The following is a 13,200-nucleotide window of genomic DNA, read 5'->3' as shown; positions in this document are numbered from 1 at the left end:
TATCATCACCATTATTTTAAAACAATAAAGAGCTCTCATTCATTCAAAATGTTGGAAAGCTTTCTGTCTCCATTGTGAGCTCCTCTGATTTCTCTTGATCACCTAATAAATGGAGGAATTCTCCAAGATTCTAGCTCTCCTCCTCATTCCTAGGTTGTCCTTCGTCCAACTGTGCCATTCTGATGGTTTAACTATCACCTCTAGAAGATTACTCCATATAAACACGTATGTATGTATGTATCCACATATACGTGTGTGTGTGTGTGTGTGTGTGTGTGTGTGTGTAAGAGTTAGAACTGCAAGGTACGTTAGAAGTCATCTTGTCTAACTCACTCATTTCACATATAAGGAAACTGAGGCACAGGAAGGGGAAGCAATGATCAAGTTCACACAAGTACCGAGTGGCAGAGCCAGGGCTTGACTATTGGTCCTTTCAATCTAACCCCAGTCCATTTGATTGTGATCTTGTCTTTTCATTACACTGAAGGCCCTTGCCAATATGACTCCAATCCTGATAGATTTCTTCCATTCACAGACTCTGTGGTCCAGCCAAACCGACCTTCCTGCTGTTCTTCCCACGTGGCACACTAGCTCTCATCTCTGGGCCTTTGCTTCAATTGCAATGCTGTCCTGCTTTACAGCCGTCTCTTAGAATTCCTAATTTTCTTCAACTCAAATTCAAACTCCTGTCTTCCTGATCTGCTTCACTGCTAGCCCCCTAAGTTGTTTTATTGATCACACGCATTGAATATGTAGAGATGTGGCTTTGCTCTCTCTAGCTATAGAATGTAAGATTCTCAAGCACATGAGCTTTCATATTTGTGTGTGTGCCCCCAGTTCTTTTTGCAGCACTTGGCATGCAGTAGGCATTTTGATAAACACTTGTTGTTTGATAGCCTGATGGAATGATCTGTCTCCCAAGCTCAAGAATTGTTTTTCCAGTTGCCTCCTGGGGATCCCCTCAAACTAAAGTTAACATTATATCCCAACGTCATCACTTCTCAGTTTCTATTGTTATTATATTTATCATTATTAATATTATATTATTACATTGGTATCGTTATTGACACCATCAGTCTCCTAATCACTTCAGTTCAAAATCATTGTGTTACCTTTGATTTCTTCCTTTCTCTCAATCTATTCATCTAAATGGTTGCCAAGTTGTGTTGACACCAACTCTACATCTCTCCCATCTGTTCCTTTGCAAAGATTTTATTAATGCCTTTTGTTTTCATTTGAGAGTCAGCTAACAGTCCCCTGACCTGACACAATAAACCTTCCCTTGTACCAAAGAAAAACAGTTCATCAAACCAAACAGCCCCTCTGAGAGTCTATGTTACTTTCTGCAATGATAGCCCCCTGGCGCCCTAAAGGAAGGAGACAGATTCATCTCCTGACTCTTCTTTAGCTCCCATCCATTCTTCCCATTTTCTCTCTCAATATTCTATTCTTCTCATTACTTGTAGGGTACAGTATTGCAATAATTGAATTCCTCTATCTATCTGCACTCCAACTGAACTATAAATAATTGCTAGATTGATCTCTTTTGTACACAGACCTGATCCTGTGTAACCCTATCGCCTAAATAAATAAAATAAATAAACTGACAAATAAATAAATGAGTGAAAATGGATAGATAGATAGATAGATAGATAGATAGATAGATAGATAGATAAAAATCCTTTCAATCCCTCTACATAACAGAAGAAAGTTTAAACTCCTTCCTTTGCATTCAAAGCCTTACACATTAAGGCCCAGTTTATCTCAGGGGTATCTCCCACTCTCTCCCCTTGTAATATAATGGAATATAATGTGATTCACCTAAATTATGTTACTCATCACGTCCGAACTTCACTTTGTCATTTCTTGTCTGTGGACCTTTACTCGTATTTTTTTCTTTGTTTAAAATAATGATCCCATAAAAAAGCCACCCATCACAATCCTGTCCATCCATTCAAATCTATTCTTTGTCAGGAAGAAGTCGATGCAGACTTTCCCACCAGTAGCAGAGATCTGTGATGTGTCATCTCAGCTCCTTAGAAATTGCTACTTGGCATCCAAAGCTCGTTGCAATCAGGCGCAGCCTTGCCTTCACTGTCCTACTATTATTCTCCATGTACTTTATGCACCTACCAGGCTTGTTACTTTGACCCCACTTCTTACATATCCCAATCACTTTCCCAATTCAGTGGCTTTTTCTTGAACCAGCACAGGCCTGCCATGTTCTCCATCTCTCTATTCACTGTTTAATGAACTCTTACCAACTCTTTAAAACTCAACTCAGCCAAGATATCTTCTTTGGTTCCTCCAGTTAGGCATTATTCAACCCCTTTGGATCTCTGCCTTTCCTTTCTGTACATTTGTCATAAATTATTTCATAATAAGCAAATGAGTGGAGTTGAATGGATAGAATAATGGCCTCAGAGCCAGGGAGACGGGTTTAAGTCCAGCTTTTAATGCATCCTTGGCTGTGTGATCCCTGGGGAAGTCACTTTCCCTCTCAGTGTTATAGGAAACTCTCCAAGAGCTGAGATATCAAATTGCATTAGTAGAGGGTATTTCTTCATCTGGTAGTTCTCTTTACCAATAAAATTACAGTTCCCTTCTGTATCCCTACTTCATATTATAGACATTTTGTGTGTGTCACCAAAAAATAGACAGCCAAAAGACTGAATTTTAAATCCTTTTGCTCCTGATGCCCTCCACTATATGTCTGGTATTCCCTTCTAGACAATACACCTGTGATTTGGGCTCTCTCCCTTGCTGCTAGTTACCTAAGCTTGATCAAATCCCTCCATGCCAGTGGGCTATTATTTTCTGTTTCTGTAAAATGATGGATTTGGGCTCAATGATTTTGAGAGACCTTTTCTAGCTTGAATTTTCTGTTATATGAATGAATGAATGAATGCAATAGCAATTGCCAGATGATTACTCCATGTTAAACTCTGGGGAGGCAAAAGAAAAGTCAGGCATCCCCTGCTCTCCAGGAGCTCACATCCTAATGGGGGAAGATAACACATAGAGAAAGTTTCAGCGGCAAGTCAGATGCAATGGTTCCATAGTTCTTGGGATGAAGTAACAAAGCAGATGATAATGCCTGTTCTTTAATGTCAATTTATGTTGTTGAATCATTGACTGCACAGAAGACCTTGGTGGCAAGAACTTTCTTTTCTGAGACTTCAGTAGCTGTGACTATAGACCTGGGAGAGAAAATTGCCAGATCAAATCTCCACAAAGATTGCATCTTGGGATGATGGCTTCTGCAGCCAGCTTGGAAGCAGGACCAGTAGTCTGTAGGGCTCTTGGACTTACTTACCCATCAGAGAACTTAATACCTCATTTCTCTCTTTTTCTCCTCATAGGAAAAGAATGACCAATGTTACTTTGGTGACTGAATTCATCCTCATGGGGTTCTCTGAGGTCCGTGAGTTACAGATATTACATGCTGTGCTATTCCTACTGATTTATTTGGGAGCCCTGCTGGGGAATCTACTCATCATTGTCCTTACCACCTTTGATGAGAAGCTCCACACTCCCATGTATTTCTTTTTGAAGCACTTGTCCTTTTTAGATCTCTGCTACATCTCTGTCACTGTTCCCAAATTCATTAGCAATACCCTGGCCAACATAAACTCCATCTCTTTCCTAGGATGCATCACTCAAGTGTTTTTAGTGGTTTTCTTAGCCTGTACAGAATTAGCCTTGCTCACAGGGATGTCCTATGACCGTTATGTGGCAATATGCCATCCCCTACGCTATGCAATCATCATGAAGAGAAGGACCTGTGTGAAGCTGTCATCTTCCTCATGGCTCAGTGGGGGACTTTCAGGCCTCTTACACACAGCCACCAGCTTTTCCTTGCCTTTTTCTGTGAGTCCACCAGGATTCATCAGTTCTTTTGTGAGATCCCCCAAATCCTCAGACTTTCCTGCTCAGACAATTACTCAGCTGAAGTTGGAGCCCTTGCCATCACTTCCTCTTTGAGTTTTGGCTGTTTCCTCTCCATTGCCATCTCATATATCCACATATTCCAAACTGTTCTGAAGATCCCCTCGGTGGTGGGTCGGTCCAAAGCTTTTTCTACTTGCATACCTCATCTTATTGTGGTCACTATCTTTCTTCATAGTGCAGCAGCTGCTTACCTAAAGCCCACCTCAGCCTGTCCCTCTTTTGTGGACTGGTTGGTGTCTGTCTTCTATACTGTCCTGCCCCCTACTCTGAACCCCATCATCTACAGCCTGAGAAACAAGGACATGAAAGCTGCCCTGAGGAAGCTGGTGAGGAGATTGCATTGATGCTGTCTTCAAATTTTGAGTCAGTCGATTGCCTATTGAATTATTCAAAATGATGGCAGATTTCTCATTGAAATGATAGGAACTGTGCCGCCTGCTTATGTCACTGCAAAACATCCATGAACTTACCTCTCTCTGGCCTCCATTCTTTTTACCTTGTGTTTCTCATCATTCGTGATGTTTCTCTTCCAGGTGCCCCTGTCTTCTCCAATACTTGCGCCTCAGAGTTAGTTGGTTGTTGAATTGTTTCCATCATGTCTGACTCTCCATGACCCCATTTGGGGTTTTCTTGGGCAAAGATAGTGGAGTGCTTTGTCATTTCCTTCTCCAGCTCATTTTTACAGATGAGAAACTGAATCAAACAGGGTTAAGTGACTTGCCCAAGGTCACAAAGCTGGTGTCTGAAGAACGTATTTCAATCCAGGTCCTTCTGACCTCAGGCTTCACACTCTATCCACTGAACTACCCAGGTACTCTACTGGAAAGAGCACTAAATTATAAGGCAAAGGACCTGTGTTTGAGTACTGACTCCTCTACTTTCTTGTATGTAGCCTTGGTTAGTTACTTAACTTCTCTGAACCTCAATTTTTCCATCTGTAAAATGAAGAGAATACTTCTACTACTTCACTCAGGTGTGTGTAAGGCATAAGGTACTAACTCCATACACATAACTAAATAGTTATAATGTTAACAGTTTAAGGTCATGATGATGTTTTCAATAGGTGAATAGGTTGTTTTATGTCTTATTACGCCTTATGAAGTATGACTTTATTTGATAAAGTCAAGAAGGAACAAGTATAAATTGATTAACCAACCAAGATAACTATGCCTCTAGGGTTTCACATAGTAGATGAACTTTGGGAATAATTCAGTCCAGAAGCAAAACTCTCAAGCTTCAGTATCTTCCAGACTCAGGAGAACCTTGAACAGGCAGTTCCTTTTACCTATACCAGAAGACAGGAAGGTGGTGATGCAGACCAATCCCACAAAGAAAGCTACATTCTCTACCCTTACATGGAGCACATCATCAGAGATTAGAGAATTAAAAGAATGTATCCACCTGAGGTTAGATGGAGATAGATAGATTATATGAGATAGATAATAGCAAATTTACTAAGCTCTTAGTGTGTACTAGCCATTGTGCTATATTCTAGAGAAACAAACAATTAAGCAATCAAGAAAATATTTGCCTTCAAAGAAATCACATTCTAAGTAGAGAGAACACACAGATGGGAGCTGGAGGTGGAGATGAGAAGGAATTGTGTGGAGGTAACCACATGACATGGAAACCTTCTCAAATATCCCATGGCTTCCCCTTCCTTTACTTTCTCAGCTGAAAATCTTGCCTGAGGAGTGTTGAGGTCATTTGCCAAGAGCTCCGTCTATCCTCCTCTTCATCTCTCATCACTCAGATGCCATCCCCTACTGTCTCCTCCACTCTGTCTCACAAGATGAGGTGGCCCTTCTTCTTTCCAAGGAAAACCCTTGTACATGCACAAATAATTCTATTCTATCTTATCTTTCCAGAAAATTGCCCTCTCTATCATCCCCACTCTCTTACTTATCTTCAGTCACTCTCTATTTAGGGAAGCTAACCAATTAAATGGCACAGTGAATAAGAGCTCTGGTTCTGGAATTGGGAACATTTGAGTTCAAATTTGACTCAGATACATAGATATGTAACCTTGGACAATCCATTTAACTGCTGTCTGCCTTAGTTTCCTCAGATGTAGAATGGGGATTATATTAGCTTCTTGGCATAAAGAGGTTTGTAAAACATTTGGTGCATTGCCTGGCAAATTAATAAATTCCATAACAATGTATTTGTTAATAAGTTATTTTTAAAATAATTTAAGATCCTGACACTTAAATACTTCTCTTCCTTTTTTCCTTCTTCTACAGACTGTCCCCTTGCAGTCTACAAATATTATGTATATTCCATCCTAGCAAAATCCTCACTTGATCCATCCATCTCTGCTACCTGTTATCCTATACTTCTTTTACCTTTCATGGCTGAACTCTTTGCCAAGGCCATCTACAACAGGTACCTCCATTTCCTCTACTCTCACTTTCTTGATTCTTTATAGTCTTGCTTCTAACCTGATCATTTAACTGAAACAGACTCTCCAAAGTTTCTTAATGATCTAATTTCCAAATCTAGTGCTCTTTTCTCAATCCTCAGCCTTTTTGATTCACTGTTGATTACCCTCTTCTCCCTGATACTCTTTTCTCTATTTTGTGACACTTCTCTACTTACTCTTTTTCTACTGTTTGACTATTCCTTCTCTCTCTCCTTTTCCATATCTTCATCCACCTTAAAAAAGATGATTGTGCATATCACCCAAGTTTCTGTCTTGGACCTTCTCTTTTTTGTCTATATTATCTTACCCAGTGATCTTATCAGGTTGCATGGATTTAAATATCAATCTTCAGATCTATTTGTTCAGCCTTAATCTCTTGATTTACAATATGATATTTTCAAATATTGGACATCTCAATCTGGATGTACAATAGACATCTTAAACTCAACATGCCCAAAATGAAACTCGTCTTTCCTCCTAAAATCTTTTGCCCTCCTAACTTCCTTATTATTGTCAAAGGCAGGATGATCTGCCCAGTTACCCAGGCTCATGCCCTAGGAGTCATCCTGGACACCTCACTATCTCTCACCCTTCATATCCAATCTGCTGCCAAGACCTATTGATTTCATCTTTGCTACATCACTTAAATATGCACCCTTTTCTCCACTGATGTTGCACCACTGTGTAAGGTTCGCATCATTCCACACCTGGACTTTTGTCCTAACCTGCTTGTGGTTCTGCCTGCCCCAAGTCTCAGCTCACTTTTTTCCTTTATGTCTCTGTTGTCTAGGATACACCTCTCCTCCAGTCTAAGAAGACAGTAGATTCTCTTTGATTCTTGTCTTAGGAATCCACACTTGAAGTATGGACAGTAATCATTTGAATGGCAAAGAACACACATTGTGCATTTAGTGCAAACCATGTTCAGTATGAAATCAAGCTATTTAGTTTTTTAAAAAACTATTAAAATTCTTTTTGTGGTATTTATATCTCACCCCCTAAGCACCCTCTTTCAGGACTTTACAACCATATATCACCTCAACTGTATGACAGTCACAACCAACTTCCTTTCAATTTTCTCACTAACACACTTTACAACCACACCCTAAGTTCTTTCCCCTTTCTCACTAAATTTTAATTTGTTTCAATAATGTTTTCAATTTACCAATTTCTTTTACTTTTTATGCCAACTGCTTTTTCATTTTCCACATCCTTGAATCCTTTTTTTAAGTCCATTTTTCTATAAGTGGTTAATTCTGATTTACATAGTCTTTTCATTTATAATTTACACTTAAAAAATAAATTTATGATCAGTCATAACTCCTTCATGAGTTTTTAGATTTGTGTGAACATTCTGTGTATGAAAGGGTGGATCCACTGAGGAGCTTGTGGCACAAAGTTAAGGAGAAAAATGGGCAAAACCTTCTCTGTCACATGGAACAGGATCATAGATGGGAGTAAAATTCTTTCCCACCTTCCTCTTCATGACTTGAAACCACTGAGAGGCAATCTTATGGTTTGGATCTTTATGAATTTTTTTTCAAACTCCAAAATGGAAGAGTTAGATGAAACCAGATGACTAGGAACTATTTGCCATCTAGCCTATTAATGAGTCAGGATTAAACAAGATGAAAGTGACTTAAAGGGATATGTGTCTCAGTGAAGAACTTAAGCCTCCAGAATGAGAGGGTAGAATAGAGGCATGGAACAAGGAACTGATATGGCAAGTGGACTGCCAAAGGGAGGATAAAAGTGTTATTTGGAAGGAGAGGCCAAGCTCCAAATTCCAAAACTGGGGTGGGGATGTTACTCCCTCTATAACCTTGCCCGACAGTGTCATCTGCTAGCAACATCAGTTTTCCATTTCTTTCTCCTCATTCAACTTATATGAATGAATTTATATTAATAAAAAAGGTACAAAAGAGCTTTTACAATGCAGGAGAAGATAAAGGATTTAGGGGGTGGGAGTGTGTGAACCTTAATCTCATTAGAATTGGCTCAAAGAGACAACTCAGTTGGGTATAGAAATCTGTCTTTACAGGAAAGTTAGAAAGGAAGGGAATAAGAGAAGGAGGGGAGGTTGAAAGTAGAGAGAGTGGATTAAGGGAGGTGGTGGGAGTCAGAAGCAAAACACTTTTGATGATGGATAGGTTGAAAGGAGAAAGGAAGTAGGGTAAATAGGGGAAAATAGAATGGAAGAAAATAGAGTTAGTAACCATAATTGTGAAAAAAATTACGGTATATCTCTGATAAAGGCCTCATTTCTCAAATATATAGAGAACTGAGTCAAATTTTAAAAAAATAACAGCAATTCCTCAATAAATGGCCAAAGGATATGAACAGGCAATTTTCAGACAAAGTAATCAAAGGTATCTAAAGTCATATAATAATCCTCTAAATCACTATTAGAGAAATGCAAACTAAAATAACTGAGCTACTACCTCATACCTATCAGATTGGCTAATATGACAGAAAAGAAAAATAACAAATGTTTGAAAAAATGTAGGAAAATTGAGACACTAATGCACTGTTGGTGGAGTTGTGAACATTTTCAACCATTCTGTAGAACAATTTGGAACTATGCCGAAAAGGCTATAAAATCATGCATACCTTTTGACCAAGCAATACCACCATGAGGTCTGTTTCCCAAAGATACTTTAAAAAAGAAAAGCACCCATATGTACACAAATATTTATAGCAGCTCTTTTACTGTTGGCAAGGAACTGGAATTAAAGGGATGCCCCTTAGTTGGGGAATGGTGAACAACTTGTGGTATGTGGTTGTGATGCAATATATTTTGCTACAAACAGTGATGACTACGGTGATCTCAGAAAAGCCTGGAAAGACGTCATAAAGTAATACAAAGTGAAATGAGCAGAACCAGATCACACACAGTAACAGCAACATTGTCTGGTCGACTGTGAATGTAAGTATTCTCAGTAATACAATGGTCCAAGACAGTTCCAAAGAACTTATAACAAAAAATGCTATCCATCTTCTGGGAGCCAAGATGGCAGAGTAAGCAGGAAATCTCTGTAGCTCTCCCATATTTACCTCCAAATAACCATAAAAGAGTGTCCCAGAACAAATCCCAGAGCAGCAGAGCCAATAGAAAGATGGGATGGAATACTCTTTTAGTCCAGGAGACTTGAAGGATCAGCAATAAAGGTACATTTCACTTGGGTGAAAGGGAAATACATTACAGGACAGGAAGCATCCCAGCAAACCAGCAGCAGTGGGAGATCCTAATCCTAGTGTGGTGGAGCAGGCAAACACCAGCACCAGGACACTCCATGTGCCTCAGAATAGCCAGGAGAACTAGGCAGACTTCAGTTCTGAGAACCACCATGTCCATCAGTGTAGTTCAGGGAAACAAGCAGCCTCCAGTGACAGACCTCCAGGTGCTTCATCTCCCAGTGGGAGGTGGGGTGTGGGTGGTTGGGGGGGGTTAGGATCCTCTAGTGGTTGGAGCTCCACCTATGTTAGCACTGCCCAGGGCAAACAGGCATCCTTCATCCATGAATCTCTGAATGCTTCAGTATTGCCCCACGCAGAAATCCTGTAGCAGCCGAACCTCCACATGCTTCAGTATAGCCCAGGGAAGATAGGTACTCTCTGGTGGCCAGGCCTATATGGGCTTTAGTGTAGCCCTGGAGAAACACAGAGAAACGCAACTGGGCCTCAGCACATACCAAACACCACCACTTGGACCCCAGCTTACCACCAGGTAAGTTTCTAGGCTCCTACAGAATCCAGCAATACCAACCACTCTCCACCCCACCCCCTCAACATAACACCAAACATGAGGGTCTCCAGTAGGCCTCAGGGAAACATCAGCATAGCATCAGGTAAACAGCCAGGGCCTGCAACCACTGACATAAGAGCCTGAGACAGAGCCCTTTCCACTCTAGGAGCAGAAATCAAATTTAAAAGAAAGGAGAAAAACAAACAAACAAAAAAGGTGAGCAAAAAGCAACAAAATAAGACTCTGACCATAAAAAGTTATGGTGACAGGGAAGGTGAAGACTCAAACTGAGAAGAGGACAACAATGTCAAAACGCCTATGGGCAAAGCCCCGAAGAAACACAGGACGTCATCTCAAGCCCAGAAATAACTTATTGAAGAGCTCAAAAAGGAACTAAAAAATCATATAAGAGAGGTAGAAGAAATGAGTGTGAAGCAAGAGAATTATGAAAAAAGAGTCAACAGCTTGGAAAACTGCTTTAAAATAGAATTGGCCAAATGGAAAAGTAGATACAAAAATTCACTGAAGAAAACAACTCCATAAGGAGTACAAGTGGCCAAATGGAAAAGAAAGTACAAAAGCTAATTGAGGAAAACAACATCTTAAAAGTTAGAATTTGGCAAGTGGAAACCGATGATTCTATGAGACACCAAGAGTCAAATAAAATAAAAAGAATGAAGAAAATAGAAGAAAATATAAAATACCTCATGGGAAAACAACCGACCTGGAAAATAGATCCAGGAAAGACAATACCAGAATCACTGAACTACCTGAAAGCCATAATTAAAAGGAGGACCTAGACAGCATCTTTCAGGAAATTATCAAGAAAAAGTGCACTGATGTCCTGGAACCAGAGGGCAAAATAGACACTGAAAGAATCATATCAGGACACAGATCACATCAGGAAAGAAATACCAAAAGAAAAACTCAAAGGAACATTACAGCCAAATTTCAGAACTATCAGGTCAAGAAAAAAAATCCTACAAGTGGCCAGAAAGAAACAATTCAAATACAGGGGAGTCTCAATAGAGATTACACAGGACTTGATAGCAGCAACATTAAAGGATTAAATGTCAAGGAACATGGTATTCCAGAAGGCAAAGGAGCTAGGACATAAAACAAGAATCACTTACCTGGCAAAATTAACCGTAATACATCAAGGGGAAAAAAATGGTGATTCAACAAAAAAGAGAGAGATTTCAGGCTTTCATAAGATGATGAAAATTAAACCAAAAACTTGATCTCCAATATTGAGACCCAAGAGAAGTATAAATAGGTAAAACAAGAAAAGAAAACATAAAGGATACAATAGAGGTAAACTATTTACATCCCTATGCAGAAAGATGATACTTGCAATTCTTTAAAAAATGTTTCATGGGGTAGCTAGATGGTACAGTGGATAGAGCAGTGGCCCTGGATTCAGGAGGACCTGAGTTCAAATCTGGCCTCGGACATTTATTAGCTGTGTGACCTAAGATAGCAATGTGATGAGATAATAATGAGCTATGTAGAGCTATAGTAAGGATCACATAAGACCTAGCAGCTACTATGTTGAAGGACCACAGGTCTTGGAATACTATATTTCATGCTGCAGAAGACCTGGGGTTATGCCCAAAGGCAACAAGCAGCAAAGTATAATCCTGAATGGAAAAAAAAAAGGACATTTAACAAACTGAAAGATTTTCAGGTATTTATGATAACAACAGAACTTAAGGGAAAATTTGACATATAACATCCAGGAAAAATATAAACATTAAGGACCAATTATAAGGGACTCAATAAAGTCAAATTGTTTACTTCTTATATATGAAAATATTATCAGTTCTATTATAACTTTTTATTTGAGTAGTTTGAAAGAAAAGCTTGGGCTGAGCTGAGTATGATGGGGTGATTCTAAAAAAAAGTAAAATTGTAAGGAGTGATGCAAAGGAGCAATTATCCCACACAATTGAGGCAAAAAAGGAAAAATTGATACAGAAGAAGCTGGGGGGAGGGTGGGTAGTGCTGGAACCTTCCACTCATTGGGAATGGGTTAAAGAGGGAATAATATGTGTATGTATATATATATATATATATATATATATATATATATATATATACACACACACACACATTGGTATAAAAGTTCTAAAATCAGATAGAAATAAGAGGGCAGTGGGATAGATTGGGGGGCAGAATAATAGAGGGATTATTGGAGGAGTGGGTAGGTTAAGGAATAGTCTGGCAAGGTAGTAGGTAGAAGTAAAACAGAGGAGTGAGGATAAATAAGAATAGGGTGAGAAGGATAGCAAGGAAAAATAGGAAAGAGAAAAATATACACATAATTATAGCTTGGAATGTGAGTGTGATGAATTTACCCATAAAATGGAAATTGATAGTAGACTAAAAATTTGAATTCAACAAATTGTTGCTTTCAGAAAATGCTATAAAAATGAGAGAGACACACAAACATAAAATGAAGGTGAGGAGTAGAATTTATTATATAAAAAAGCAGATGTAGTCAGTAATTATAATATCAGACAAAGTTAAAGCTAAAATAGATTCAATCAAAAGAGAATTTAGTTTCCCTATTTTTATGTGTCAGTCATATTATTCAATATTATTTTAGACCATTTAAAATACCTAGACAGCATAAAATACCTGACAAAATAGACACAGCAACTATATGAATATAAACATAAAAATCTAAATAATTGAAATAATATTTATTGTTCATGGGTAGGTAAAGCCAATATAATTTTTAAAAATGACAATTTTACCTAACTAATATATTTAAACCACTAGAAATTATCTTACCGAGTTAGAAAAAGTAATGACAAAAGTCATTTAGAGAAGAACAAAAGGTATGGAACTTCAAAGAAACTAGGGGGAAAAGATGTAAGGGAAGAAGATCCAGTAGTATTGGATCTTAAACCATATTGTAAGATGAGAGCATTGTTGAAGTGTAAAATGGATAATTTTGATTATTTTAAATTGAAAAGAAGCCAAGAAGAGAAGTAATGCAGAAAATTGGGGGAGGGGGAAAACTTTCATAGACAGTTTCTCAGATGATAGAATGGGATTGGGTTGGAATATTGCTGTG

General features: G+C 38.7%; 1 pseudogene; it reads left to right on the top strand.

Moving 5' to 3' along the window:
- Positions 1 to 3,369: 3,369 nt before the first annotated feature.
- On the top strand, positions 3,370 to 7,186 carry LOC110219839 (olfactory receptor 14A16-like; annotated as a pseudogene).
- Positions 7,187 to 13,200: the final 6,014 nt, after the last annotated feature.

Source organism: Phascolarctos cinereus, unplaced genomic scaffold (genome assembly GCF_003287225.1).
Source record: "Phascolarctos cinereus isolate Bilbo 61053 unplaced genomic scaffold, phaCin_HiC Scaffold_726;HRSCAF=1367, whole genome shotgun sequence".
NCBI classification, from domain to species: Eukaryota; Metazoa; Chordata; class Mammalia; order Diprotodontia; family Phascolarctidae; genus Phascolarctos; species Phascolarctos cinereus.
Note: the sequence above shows the minus strand (reverse complement) of the source record. Positions and strands in the feature narration are given on the sequence as shown.